Raw genomic sequence first — 15,161 nt, forward strand, 5'->3', positions numbered from 1 at the left:
TTGTCTCATCTCCATTTATATCAGGACTAATGAAGAAAATGCACTTAGTAGTCGGTCAACGCTGCCCAGTGTAGAAATAACATAGGTGACATGAATGTGGTGATTTTTTTTTTTGAGACAGTGTCTTGCTCTGTCACCCGGACTGGAGTGCAGTGGTGCGATCTTGGCTCACTGCAACCTCCGCCTTTTGGGTTCGAGTGATTCTCCTGCCTCAGTGATTCTCAGAGCAGCTGGGATTACAGGCGTGTTGCACCACACCCGGCTAATTTTTGTATTTTTACTAGAGACAGGGTTTTCCTATGTTGGCCAGGCTGGTCTCAAACTCCTGGCCTCAGGTGATCTGCCTGCCTTGGCCTCCCAAAGTGCAGGCGTGAGCCACCACGCCTGGCCCACTGATTTATTTCTATCACTGTCTGCCTTTTCCAGAATGTTATATAAACAGAATCTAACAATACGAGTCTTTGTGGTTCTTTCACTTATTATGATGTATTTGAGATGCATTCCTCCTGGAATGCCTTTAAATTGTCCATTCCTTTTTCTTATTGAGCAGTATTCTATGGTATAGATAGACCACAGTTTGTATATCCCTTCCCCAGTGAAGTACGTTTAGGTTGTGATGTGGTTTGGATTTGTGTCCCTGCCCAAATTTCATGTAGAATGTAATCCCCAGTGTTGGAGAAGGGGCCTAGTAGGTGTTGACTGGATCACGGGGGCAGATTTCCCCCTTGCTGTTCTCGTGATAGTTAGTGAGTTCTCACGAGATCTGGTTGTTTAAAAGTGTGTGGCACCTCCCCCTTCCCTCTCTTCCTCCTGCTCCAGCCATTACAGGATGTGCTTGCGTCCCTTCCGCAGCCGTCATGATTAAAAGTTTCTTGAAGCCTCCGCAGCCACGCCACCTGCACAGTCTGCAGAACTGTGAGCCATTTAAACTTCTTTTTTTGATAAATTACCCAATCTCAGGTGGTTCTTTATAGTAGTGTGGGAATGGACTATCCAGTGTTTGATAATTACAAATAGAACTGCTGTAAACATTCATATACAGGTTTTTGAGTGAACATACATTTTCATTTCTCTTAGGGTAAATATTCAAGAGTGGCATAAAAGTTTTTTTTTTTTTTTAAAGAAAAAGAGTTCGGCTTCTCTAGAAGGTTTTTTGTTTTTGTTTTTTTAAGACAGGGTCTCACTCTGTCACCCAGGCTGGAGTACAGTGGCACGACCTTGCTCACTGCAACCTTCCACATCCTGGGTGCAGGTGATTCTTGTGTCTTGGCCTCCCGAGTAGCTGAGATTACAGACATGCGCTGTCACACCCAGCTACTTTTTGTGTTTTTAGTAGAGATGGGTTTTTGCCATTTTGGTCAGGCTGGTCTCAAACTCCTGGCCTTAGGTGATCTGCCTGCCTCAGCCTCCCTAAGTGCTGGGATTATAGGCGTGAGCCATCATACCTGGCCTGGTATCAAGGTTTTAAGGTATATGTTTAACTTTATAAAAATTGCCAAACTGTTTTCCAAAATAGATGTACCACTTTATATTCCCGTCAACACTGTATGAGAGATCCAGTTTCTCCATAATCTCACCAGCATTCATATTATTATTGTTTGTATTTTAGCTGTTCTACAAGATGTGTAGGAATTTGTGCTTTTAATTTGCAATTCACTAATGACTAATGATGTCTAACACCTTCTCATATGATTTTTTTGCTATCCATATACCTTCTTTAGTGAAATATCCAAGTCTTTTGCCATATATACATATATGGCAAAATATATTTATATTTATATTTTTTGAGATGGGGTCTCACTCTGTCACCCAGGCTCGAGTGCAGTGACACAGTCTCAGCTCAGGGCAACCTGTGCTTCCCAGGCTCAAGTGATCCTCCTATCTCAGTCTCCCAAGTAGCTGGGACCACAGGCATGTGTCATCATGCTCAGCTAGTCTTTTAATTTTTTGTAGAGATGAGATCTCACTATATTATCCAGGCTAGTCTCAAACTCCTGGGCTCAGATGACCCTCCCACCTTGGCCTCCCAAAGTGCTGAGATTATGGTCAAGAGCCACTGTGCCTGACTACTATTTTCTAATTTGATTATTTTCTAATTGTTGAGTTTAGAAAGGTTGTTTTTATGTTTTTGTTTTTGTTTCTTTTAGGAAATGGATATACGTCCTTTGTTTGATGTGTGATTTGAAAATATTTTCTCTCAGTCTCTCAGTGTATGCCTTGTATTTAAAAAAAAATTTTTTAGAACAGTTTTAGCACAGCAAAATGAGTGGAAGGTATAGAGATTTCCCATATAAACCTGCCCCTTACATGCATAGCCTCTCCCAGTGCATTTCCGCACCTTCCACTGTAACGGTGCATTTGCTACAACTGATCAGTCTACAGTGACATATAATTCTCCCCCAAAGTCCTGAGTTTACATTAGGGCTCACTCTTGGTGTCTTACATTCTATGGAATTGGACAAAGATCCAATGGCATGTATCTGCCGTTATAGTGTCATATGAAGTATTCCACTGCCCTAAAAATCCTCTTTACTTACCCCTCCTTCCCCATCAACCCCTAGCCACCAGTGGTCTTTTTACTGTCTCCATAATTTTGCCTTTTCCAAAATGTCACATAGTTGGAATTATATGCAGATAGCTTTCCAGATTGGCTTCTTTCACTCAGTAACATGCACTTAACTTTCCTCCATGTCTTTTCATGGTTTGTTATTTCCTTCTAGTGCTGAATAATATCCCATTGTCTGGATGTTTATTCAACCATTCATCTACCCAAGGACATCTTGGTTGCTTCTGAATTTTGGCAACTATGAATAAATCAACACCTGTGTGCAGGTTTTGTGGGAACATGATTTTTTTTTTTTTTAATCACTTGGGTAGATGCCAAGGAGTGTGAGTGCTAGATTGTACGTTAAGAGTATGTTGAGTTTTGTAAGAAACTACCAAACTGTCTTCCAAAGTGGCTGAAACATTCTGCATTCCAGCCAGCAAAGAATGAGCGTTTCTGTTGCTCCACATCCGCCTCAGCATTTGGTGTTGTCAGTGTTCTGGGTTTTGGCCATTCTAGTAGTTGTGTAGTGGTGTCTCGTTTTCATTTGCATTTCCTGATGAGGTATGATGCTGAGATTTTCATACGCTTATTCGCCTCCTGTGTATCTTCTTTGGTGGGCTGTTTGTTAAGATCTTTGGCCTAGTTTTAAATTGGGTTGTTTTCTTATCGTTGCAGTTTTAAATTGGGTTGTTTTCTTATCGTTGCTTTTTAAGAGTTATTTTTATATTTTGGATTACAGCCCTTTATCAGACACATATTTTGCAAATATCTTCTCCCCATCTGTGGCTTGGCTTTTCCTTTCCTTGACAGTATGTTTCACAGAGTAAAAAATTTTAATATTAGGGAAGTCCAGCTTATTGGTTCTTTCTTTCATGGATTATGACTTTGATGTTTTATCTAAAAAGTTATTTCCAAACCCAAAGTCATCAGATTTTCTCATAGGTTATCTTCTAGAAATTTCTAGTTTTGTGTTTTATGTTTAGATCTGTGATCCATTTTGAGTTAATTTTTGTGTAGGGTATAAGGTCTTTGTCTAGATATATTATTTTGCATGTTTTTGTTTTTGTTTTTAAATTGAGATGGAGTTTCACTCTTGTTACCCAGGCTGGAGTGCAATGGTGCCATCTCAGCTCACCGCAACCTCCACCTCCTGGTTTCAGGCAATTCTCCTGCCTCAGCCTCCTGAGATTACAGGCTGGGATTACAGGCATGCACCACCATGCCCAGCTAATTTTTTGTATTTTTAGTAGAGATGGGGTTTCACCATGTTGACCAGGATGGTCTCGATGTCTTGACCTCATGATCCACCCGCCTCGGCCTCCCAAAGTGCTGGGATTACAGGCGTGAGCCAGTGCGCCCGGCCCTGTTTTGCATGTTGATGTCCAGTTATTCCAGCACTATTTGTTGATAAGATTATCATTTTTTTCCATTACATTTCCTTTGCTACTTTGTCCATGACAAATTAGGATTGCATTGAATTTATAGATCAAGTTAGCAAAACCTGACATCTTGACAATATTCAGTCTTCTTATCCCTTACCATGGACTATTTATTTAGTTCTTTGATTTCTTTCAACAAGGTTTTGCAGTTTTCCTCATATAAAGTTTGTATATGTTTCATTAGATTTATACCTAATTGTTGCATTTTTTTGCGTGCTGATGTAAATGGTATTGTGTTTTTATTTTCAAATTCCACTTATTTGCCAGTATAGAGGGAAAGATTGACTTTTGTGTATTAAACTTATACCCTGCAACCTTGTTATAATTGCAGAAAAATTTCTGGGAGTTTTCGTGTGTTTTAAGAGGTAAAGTTTAACTGTGTTGTCCAGGCTGGCCTCAAACTCCTGGGCTCAAGTAATCCTCCCACTTCAGCCTCCCAAGTAGCTGGGACTACAGGCATGAGGCACACACCTGGCTAACTCCAAGAGTTTGGGGGCAATTCTTCCTGATTTTCTACATAGACAATCGTGTCATTTACAATAAAGACACTTTTATTTTTTCCTTCCTATCACTCCACTTTTAATTTGCTTTCCTTGTCTTATTCCATTAGCTAGGACTTCCAGTATGATGTTGAAAAGGAGTAGTATGGCTAGGTGCAGTAGTTCATGCCTATAATTCCAGCATTTTGGGAGGCTGAGACAGGAGGATCACTTGAGCCCAGGAGTTCAAGATTAGCCTGGGCATAGGAGACCTATCTTTAAAAAAAAAAAAACCTTTTTAAAATTAGCTGGGTATGGTGTTGCGTACCTGTGGTCCTAGCTACTCAGGAGGCTGAGATGGAAGGATCACTTGAGTCCAGGAGGTCGAAGCTCCGGTGAACCATGTTCACACCACTACACTTTTGCCTGGATGACAGAACAAGACCCTGTGAAAAAAAAGAAAGAAGAAAGGAAGGAAGGGAGGGAGGGAAAGAAAAAGAGAGAGAAAGAGAAAGAAAGAAAAAAAGGAAGGAATTAGGGAAGGAGGGAAGGAAGGAGGGAAGGGAACCAATGGTAGGTGAGGGGATATCTTTGTTTTGATCCTGGTCTTAGTGAGAAAGCTTTATTTTCTTACCATTAAGTATGATGTTAGCCGTAGGGTTGGTTTTTTTTTAAATAGTCCCTGTCAGGGATGAATGGGTGTTGGATTTGATCTAATGCTTTTTCTATATCTATTGATATGATGTTAGTTTTATTCTTTATCTTGTTGAGATGATAGATTATATTAGTTGATTTTCTTTTTTTTTTTAAGACAGTTTCGCTCTTGTTACCCAGGCTGGAGTGCAATGGCGCGATCTTGGCTTACCGCAACCTCCGCCTCCTGAGTAGCTGGGACTACAGGCACGTGCCACCATGCCCAGCTAATTTTTTGTATTTTTAGTAGAGACGGGGTTTCACCATGTTGACCAGGATGGTCTCAACCTCTTGACCTCGTGATCCACCCACCTCAGCCTCCCAAAGTGTTGGGATTACAGGTGTGAGCCACCACACCGGGCTATATTAGTTGATTTTTTAAATGTTGAATCATCTTTGCACACCTGAGTTAAATTCCACCTGGTCATAGTGTATAATTCTTTTTCTATATTTGATTTGCTAATATTTTGTTAAGGATTTTTGTATCTGTGTTCATGAGAGATACTGGTCTGCAGTTTTCTTGTAATGTCTTTTATGATTTTGGTTTAGGGTGATACTAGCTTCACAGTCTTCCATCTGCTTCTGTCTTCTGAAAAAGATTGTAAAGAATTAGTATAATTTCTTCCTTAAATATTTGGTCACCCATTTACTTTTAATCTGTATGTGTCTTTATATTTAAAGTGGACTTCTTGTAGACATCCTATAGTTGGATCTTGTTTTTGACCCACACAGACATTGTCTTTTAATTGGTATATTTATGTCACTGATCTTCAAAGTGATGATTGATATAGTTGGATTAAGATGTGGGCCAGGTGTGGTGGCTCACGCCTGTAATCCCAGCACTTTGGGAGGCGAGGCGGGTGGATCAAGAGGTCGAGATTGAGACCATCCTGGTTAACATTGTGAAACCCCGTCTCTACTAAAAACACAAAAAAATCAGCTGGGCATGGTGGCGCGTGCCTGTAATCCCAGCTGCTCAGGAGGCTGAGGCAGGAGAATTGCCTGAACCCAGGAGGCGGAGGTTGCGGTCAGCCGAGATCGCGCCATTGCACTCTAGCCTGGGTAACAAGAGCGAAACTCCGTCTCAAAAAAAAAAAAAAAGAAAAAAAGATTTGCCATATTAGTTACTGTTTTCTACTTGTTGCCCTTTTCTCTGTTTCTACTTTTGTCTTTGCAATCAAGCATTTTATAAAATGATTTCACTTTCTGTCCTTTCTTAGCATATCAGTTATACTTCTTTTTACTTGTTTAGTGTCTGCCCTAGAGTTTGCAATATTAATTTATCACTACTCTAAATCTACCTGCAAATAAAAATATACTGCTTCATGGATGGTGTGAGTAGTTTATAGCAAAATAATCCGAATTCCTTCTTCCTGTTTTTTGTATCATTACTATCATTCATATCATTTCATTTCATTTATATATAAGCATCAACACACACACACATACACACACAGACATACACACGCATGCATCTGTACTTGAATACATTATTGATGTTGTTCTTTGGACAAATGGTTGTTAAATCAATTAAAAATAAAAAAAATAAAAGTTTTTAACCTTCATAAATTTGTTATTTGATGTGCTTTCTTTCTTTCTGCAGACCTGAACTTCTGACTTATACCATTTTCCTTCACACTGAATAACTTCTTATAATATTTTTTGGTTTTGTTGAGGTGGAGTTTCGCTCTTGTTACCCAGGCTGGAGTGCAATGGCACAATCTCGGCTCACCACAACCTCCGCCTCCTGGGTTCAGGTAATTCTCCTGCCTCAGCCTCCTGAGTAGCTGGGATTTCAGGCACGTGCCACCATGCCCAGCTAATTTTTTGTATTTTTAGTAGAGACAGGGTTTCACCATGTTGACCAGGATGGTCTCGATCTCTTGACCTCGTGATCCATCCGCCTCGGCCTCCCAAAGTGCTGGGATTACAGGCGTGAGCCACCGCAGCCGGCCCCTTCTAGTATTCTTATTGTGCATACATTAAACCTTTTGTAGTTGCCCCACAGTTCTTGATTGTTCTTTTCCTTCTTTCTTTTCCCAGTGTCTTTTCTCTTTGCTTTTCAGTTTTGAGATGAAAACTCAAAACTGCATTGAAATGACCTCAAGCTCAGAGATTTTCCTCAGCCATATGCAGTCTACTAATAAGCCTATCAAAGACATTTTTCATTTCTGTTACAGTGGTTGTTTTTTTATCTCCAGCATTTATTTTTAATTCTTTGCTAATATTGCCCTCTCTCTGCTTACCTTTCCTATCTGTCTTTACATGCTGTCTACTTTATCCGTTAGAGTTCTTAGCCTATGTATGATATTTGTGTTAAATTCTCACTGTGATAATTCCAGCATCTCTGCTATATCTGTCTGGTTCTGATGCTTGCTCTGTTTCTTCAAACTATGCTTTTTTAGTAAGCCTTGTAATTTTATCTTTTTTTGGAGATGGAGTCTTGCTCTGTTTCCCAGGCAGGAATACAGTGGCACAAATCTAGGCTCACTGTAATTTCCACCTCCCAAGTTCAAGTGATTCTCCTGCCTCAGCCTCCCAAATAGCTGGGACTACAGGCATGAGCCACTACATCTGGCTAAATTTTTGTATTTTTAGTAGAAATAGGATTTCACCACGTTGGCCAGGCTGATCTCAAACTCCTGAGCTCAAGTGATCTGCCCACCTTGGCCTCCTGAGGTGCTGAGATTACAGGCATGGCCTTATAATTTTATCTTGATAGCTAGACATGATGTGCCGTGTAAAAGGAACTGTGATAAATAGACCTTTAGTGATGTAGTCCTAAAGTGTGAGGGGAAAGGAAGTTCCCCATAAATAGTAGGGGACTACTTGCTTATCTGTAGTCATAAGATTAGGTGTTTAGGTGAGCCTGCGCCCATGGACTGACTGTGAACTTTACAAGTGTTTGTTAGTGTTTTCTTCCCTGCTTGAGTTAGGCAGAATGGTTAGAGTGGGCTGAAGTTGAGTATTTCCCTCCCCCAGGGACGATTCTGATTAAACCCCAGCAGGTTAGGGTCCTTATCAAAGTCCTGAAGGCAGGCCTTGCTAAGAAGTACAGCATGCTTTGGTGTATTTCAAAATGATTCATTTTTTCATACCCTTGCCAGAAGAATGAGGGAATTTTTGTCCAATATTCACTGTGAGAATCTCGTCAAGCTCCTGGAGGTAAAACTCACAAAAGTGTCCCACACCCCATTGACTGTATCCCCTGGAGTTTTTGACTCAGAGACTTGTCCACACTAAGCCTCCAGCAATTTGTCAATTACATTTTAAGTTGTCCTTCCCCATGCTGGTTCCTTCTCATTGGTTTTTTTATTTCATTCATTTTTCAGTTTGTTCAGCTTTTTACTTGTTTGGATGGAGCGACAACTTCCAAGCTCCTTACATGCCTGACCGATGGTGCCTGGTCTTTTAATCCTCTAAATAATGTTTCTCAGAAAGAAAAGAGAAATTCTTAATTTTTATGAAATCCAATTTTTATTTTTTTTCTTTCATGGATCAAGCTTTTATATATTATATCTAAGACGTTTTTGCCTAATTCAAGGTCACAAAGATTTTAATCTGTTTTCTTCTCTCAGAGTACTCTTTTTAAAGTGGAAATCAGATCATATCACTCCCTTGCTTAGAATTCTTCAAGGGCTTTTTCTCACATTTAGAACAAAATCTAAACTCCTAATCCAATCTACAAAGTTCTGCACGATCTTGCCTTCGGCTTCTTCTTTTACCATAACCCCTTGCCCCTTTTTCTCCCTCATCCACTCTGCTCCAGCCACCTTTGTTTTCTTGCCACTCTGCATACCCTCCTTGGAGGCTTTGTACTTGCTGCTACCTCTGCCTGGATTACTCTCCTCTCAGATCTTCGCATGGCTCACTTCTCAGTTTTCAAATACCAACCAACCTCTTGGCAAAGCTCCCTTAATAAGCCTACCTAAAATAGGACCCCTCTTTCACTTGCAATTCTGCTATCACTTTTTATTTTTATTAGGGCATTAATCACTATCTGGAATTTATTTACTTATTACATTACTTGAGGTTTTTTGTTTGTTTGTTTTAGTTTTGTTGCTAATTTCTGCTACTAAAATGTACATCCTTTGAAAGCAAAGCATTTTTTGTTTTGTTTCTGTATTCCCGAGCCAAGAACAAAATGAAGAACAGAGCAGATGTGCAATAAATGTGTGTTAAGAAAATGAATTACACCCTACTGAAAACCACCTCATATGCTAAGAAACTCAAAATATGAATTTTGGGATAAGGGAGAGAGTAAGATTTGGATAGGGTGGGGTTTGTTTTGAAGCAGAAGAAGAAAGAAAGGTTTCAGTGGGACTGCCTGGAGAGAGAAAACCTGCTGAGCAGGGGCAGCCGGCTCCAAAGAATGGGTGACCTGTGATTCCCTAACCTTAGCAGGGTCCAAGCACAGGCCTTCAGCAGTGGAAGCCCATTGCCTTGTACCCTCTGAGAGTTTCTCTCAGGTCCTCGAGGTTACTTTAATTTTAGGGACACTTTGTGCTTCAAATTTCATTGCTTCCAACTTAATTATTGGCACAAAGTCTTTGAATCCATAATAAAAGACAAAACGGTTTTAATTAGTAGTGGCAGAAGAATAGGATATAGCTTAATTTAAAAAATGGTGGGTCCACATACCTCATGTTTATGGTCAGTTGATTTTGTGAGGGGATGAAACACTTTAATGGGGAAATAATATTCTTTTCAACAAATGGTGCTGAGATAACTGAATATTCATGGGCACAGGAATAAAATTGGATCCCTACGTCAAACCATTCACAAAAATGAACTCAAAATCGATCATAGACCCAAATGTAAGAGCTAACAGTTTATAACTCTTGGAAGAATGCATAGTGGTGAATATGTATGACCTTGGGTTAGGCAGTGCTTTCTTATGTATGATACCAAAGCACAAATGTCAGAAAAAAATAGAAAAATTGAACTTCATTAAAATTAAAAAGTTTTGTGATTCAAAGGACAAATCAAGAGTGAAAAGATAACCCACAGAATGGGAGAAAATTTTTGCAAATCACATATCCAATAAGAAATTTATATTCAAAATAACAGACGTGGCTCACACCTGTAATCCCAGAACTTTGGGAGGCCAAGGTGGGCGGAGCACCTGAGGTCAGGAGTTTTAGACCAGCCTGGCCAACATGGCAAACCCTGTCTCTACTAAAACTACAACAATTAGTTGGATGTAGTGACATATGCCTGTAGACCCAGCTACTAGGGAGGCTGAGGCAGGAGAATTGCTTGAACCCAGGAGTCAGAGATCACACCACTGCACTCCAGCCTGGATCACAGAGGGGACTCCATCTTGGAAAAAAAAAAAAAAAAAAAGAAGAGAAAAATCCCCAAATATAAGAAAGAACTCTTACAACTCAACAATAAAAAGACCTGTAACTCAATTTGAAAATGGGCTAAGGATTCAAACAGACATTTCTCTAAAGAAAATATACAAATAGCTGATAAGCACATGAAAAGATGCTAAAAATTATGAGTCATTAGGGAGATGAAAATAAAAATGAGATACCCACCAGAATGGCTGTAATCAAATAGATGGATTCTAACACATGTCAGTGAGGATGTGAAGAAACTGGAACCCTCAAATGTTGCTGGTGGGAATGTAAAACGGAGCAGCTGCTTCGGAAAAGGTTAACCAGCAACTCCACAGCTAGCAGATCTACCCAAGAGAAATAAAAACACATGTCCACACAAAAACTTGTACATGAATGTTCAAAGCAGCATTATTCTTAATAACCAAAAATTAGAAACAACTCAAATGGTTATCAGCTGATCAATGAATAAAGAAAATACGGGATACCCATACAATGAAATATTATTTGGGCAAAAAAAAATGAATGTAGTATTGACAAATGCTACAATGTGGATGAGCCTTGAAAACATTACGTGAAGTGAAAGAAGCCAGTCACAAAAGGCCATGTATTTATGATTCCATTTATATGAAATCTTCAAGACAGGCAATCTAGAGAGAAAGTAGATTACTGGTTGCCTAGGGCTGAGCGGGGAATAATGGGGTCTTGAGGATGCGGTAGCTAAAGGGTGTGAAGTTTCTTTCTGCGGGGTACAAAAAGCTCTAAACTTAGATTGCGATGGTGGATGATAACTCTGTGAACTTACTAAAAACCATTGAATTGTTTATTTGTTTATTATTTATTTATTTTTGGAGACAGAATCTTGCTCCATCTCCTAGGCTGGAGTGCAGTGGTGCAGTCTCGGCTCACTGCAACTTCCCCTTTCCGGGTTCAAGCAGTTGTCATGCCTCAGCCTCCTGAGTAGCTGAGATTATTCGCACATGCCACCACACCTAGCTAATTTTTCTATTTTTAGTAGAGATGGGGTTTCACCATGTTGGCCAGGCTGGTCTCCAACTCCTGACCTTAAGTGATCCGTCTGTCTCCCGAAATGCTCGTATTACATGCATAAGCCACCATCCCCAGCCTGAACTGTATATTTTAAATGGGTGAATTGTGTAGTAGATGAATTACATCCTAGTTAAGACTGATAAAAAAGATATATAATTAAAAATACTGGTTTTAGTATCACTTTAGTATCGTGTTCCTCCACCATTTGCTTTTCAGCTTCTTTTTTTTGAGAGGAGTTTCGCTGTTGTTGCCCAGGCTGGAGTGCAATGGCGCCATCTCAGCTCACCACAACCTCCACCTCCTGGGTTCAGGCAATTCTCCTGCCTCAGCCTCCCGAGTATCTGGGATTACAGGCACGCGCCACCATGCCCAGCTAATTTTTTGTATTTTTAGTAGAGAACAGGGTTTCACCGTGTTGACCAGGATGGTCTCGATCTCTTGACCTCGTGATCCACCCGCCTTGGCCTCCCAAAGTGCTGGGATTACAGGCTTGAGCCACCGCGCCCGGCCCCTTTTCAGCTTCTTTGTGCTACAGGAGTAGATACCAATCTAGAGAAAACAAAATGCTGCCTTTACGCACCTTAACTCACTGTGAAGTGAAGAAGCCACACACAGAAACAGATCAACTGAAACTCAAACACAGCACTCTAGGAGCTGAGAAAAATGCCCCCGGTGTTAGAGAGAACTCTTTAGAGGAGGGGGTATTTAAACTAAAATATGATGGACAAGTAGAAGTTTGCTACACAATGAAAGAGAAATCCCACCTAGGCAACGTGGCAAAACACTGTCGCCACAAAAAATACAAAAATTACCCATCCCAGCACTTTGGGAGGTGGAGGCGGGTGGATCACTAGGTCAGGAGATCGAGATCATCCTGGTCAACATGATGAAACCCTGTCTCTACTAAAAATAAAAAAATTAGCTGGGCATGGTGGCACAGCCTGTAGTCCCAGCTACTCAGGAGGCTGAGGTAGGAGAACTGCTTGAACCCAGGAAGTGGAGGTTTGCAGTGAGCTGAGATCGCGCCATTGCACTCCAGCCTGAGTAATAAGAGCAAAACTTTGTCTCCAAAAAAAAAAAAAAAAAAAAAATTACCCTGGCATGGTGGTGTACACCTGTAGTCCCAGCTACTCAGAAGGCCGAGGTGGGAGGATGGCTTGAGCTTACGAGGTTGGGGCTGCAGTTGAGTCGAGATCACACCACTGCACTCCAGCCTGGGTGACAGAATAAGATCCAGCTCAAAGAAAGAAGAGAAGAGAAGAAAAGAGAAGAGAGAAAGAGAGAAAACAAAAGAAGAAAAAGAAGGCAGGGGAATTCCAGGTTCAGGGAACAGTGCATGTGAAGGCACAAAACCAGAGGAAAGCCTGGAGTGTTCAGACAATAGTAAACTGATTTGGCAAGAGGGTGGGTTGGCTGGAGGAGTGGTGAGGGATTAGGCAAAATGGTAGGCAAACCTGCCCTGAAGGACCTTGCATGCCCTGTTAAGAAATCTGAGCTTTTCCCTGAGAGGCAAAAAGGAGCCTGTGAAAGACAATCAGCTTCCCAAAAAAAAGGTAACTCTGCAAACAGTGCAGGACAGAGCTGAGCAAGAAGATAGCATGCTTCTTTACACTTTTTTCTTTTTCTTTTTCTTTTTTTTGCTATTTCGCCCAGGCTGGAGTGCAGTGGCACAATCTTGGCTCACTGCAACCTTCACCTCCTGGGTTCAATCGATTCTCTTGCCTCAGCTTCCTGAGTAGCTGGGATTACAGGCACTGTAATGAGCCACCACAGTTGGCTACTTAGTGTATTTTTAGTAGAGATAGGATTTTGCCATGTCAGCCAGGCTGGTCTTGAACTGCTGGCCTCAAGTGATCTGCCCACCTCAGTCTCCCAAAGTTCTGGGATTACAGGTGTGAGCCATGAGCCTGGCTACTTTTCCTACCGTCTTTTTCTTTCTGTAAATCCCTCCACTCATGTGGCACTGGCCTTTATTACCTTTCATTGTATACATTCTGGAAGCAGTTGACACCCATGCAGATATTTTTTCTAAGTCAGTCACTCATGTGGGAATGAACCACACAAGATGACATGTCAGTACAGCTACACGTGCTTCCTAAAGATCAACATGACCAAATTGCTTATTTTCTTAAAGAAAAAAAACAAACTTCATTTACAGGAGATTAATTAATTGAGATATTAAGGTAGCATCTTTGAGGGATGAAGTGAAAAAAGTGGCCCCTGGTGGTCTAGCTTAGGCTTGAACATAGATTTTGCTGTGTGACCTTGGCAAAGTCATGACATCTTTCTAGCTTCAATCTCATCATCTATAAAATTAAATGGATGGAAATGAAATCAGTGATTCTGGAACTACCTAATGACAAGCATCTCCTGGAGTTCTTGCCCTACTCCAGACCCACTGGATCAGTATTTCTGGGAGAGGGCCTTTGGGAATTGTATGTTTAACAAGCGCTTTCTAAGATTTCTCCCAGGTGCTATAATCCCAGCATTTTGGGAGGCTGAGATGGGAGGATTGCTTGAGGCCAGGAGTTCAAGACCAACCTGGGCAACATAGTGAGACCCTGTCTCTATAAAAAATTTTAAAAATAAAGTTAGCTGACTGTGGTGGTGTGCACCTATAGTTTCAACTACTCAGGAATCACTTGAGTCCAGGAATTTGAGGCCGCCGTAATCTATGATCATACTACTGCACTCCAGCCTGGGCAACAGAGTAAGACCCTGTCTCTAAAAATTAAAAAATTAAAAAAAAATGTTCCTCACAGCTCTGATTCCATCTTTCAGTGATGCTGGCTTACAGCAGGACAGAAGCCTGACTGAACTGAAGATTCCCTAGATGCTGCAGCTGGAGTGCCACTGCCAGGATGTTTGTTGGAAGTGGAGGGTGAAAGTATGTATAAGGATGGTGATTTATATACTGAAAATGTGTGACAGTGTCATGACTCCAAGAAGAAGCAACAAAGCAATGGCTCCTCCATTTCTTCCTCGCCTCCCTCTGCTAACACTGAACATCCCCGTTCGGAGAAATGGGCACTGGAGCATAGAGGAAAGACTTCCAAAGTAACGAGGAATGTTTTCTAAATGATGGTGTTGTGCTTTGAAGAAACAGTGATGTCATTCAGTATTCTTCTTCCAAAGAGAGAGGCTGTTCTTTTGGTATTTCAGTTCATTTAGAATGGTGTCACTCATTAGGGTCTCCCAAAGGCTCCATTCAAAACAGCGTCTTTAAGTACCCACTTGAGTGCCATGAAGCCATTAAAATAGGCATCATTTCCACTCCATCTAAGCTTTCCATCAGGGTGGACAAACATGTTGAAGGGCAGACAAACAGAGCTACACAACACTGAGAGAAACATAAACAAATGGAGACCCTACCTATCAAATAAATACAATGTTAAATATTGACATTCTGAACAGGGATTATTACTTGTTCTTATGTTCTGGGTTTTAAGATGGTTGGAGCCAGGCCAGGGGTACATGATTCACTACCCAAACAGAGATTGGATTATTTCCTCTCTCTCTCCTTTCATCTTGTCTCCAAATTTTGGGTTTTAAAAATGCATTCAATAAACATTTATTAAATTTCTTCTATTTTTTTGAACATTACATACCA

The 15,161-nt window shown here is 40.8% G+C and overlaps 1 long non-coding RNA gene across 1 annotated transcript; it reads left to right on the plus strand.

Annotated features, from left to right (window-relative positions):
• The first annotated feature begins 799 nt into the window (after positions 1 to 799).
• Positions 800 to 14,953, plus strand: LOC144580367 (uncharacterized). Its single transcript, XR_013529767.1, has 2 exons — positions 800 to 915; positions 14,333 to 14,953. It is a non-coding gene; the product is annotated as an uncharacterized LOC144580367 (long non-coding RNA).
• The last annotated feature ends 208 nt before the right edge of the window (positions 14,954 to 15,161 follow it).

Source organism: Callithrix jacchus, chromosome 19 (assembly GCF_049354715.1).
Source record: "Callithrix jacchus isolate 240 chromosome 19, calJac240_pri, whole genome shotgun sequence".
NCBI lineage: Eukaryota > Metazoa > Chordata > Mammalia > Primates > Cebidae > Callithrix > Callithrix jacchus.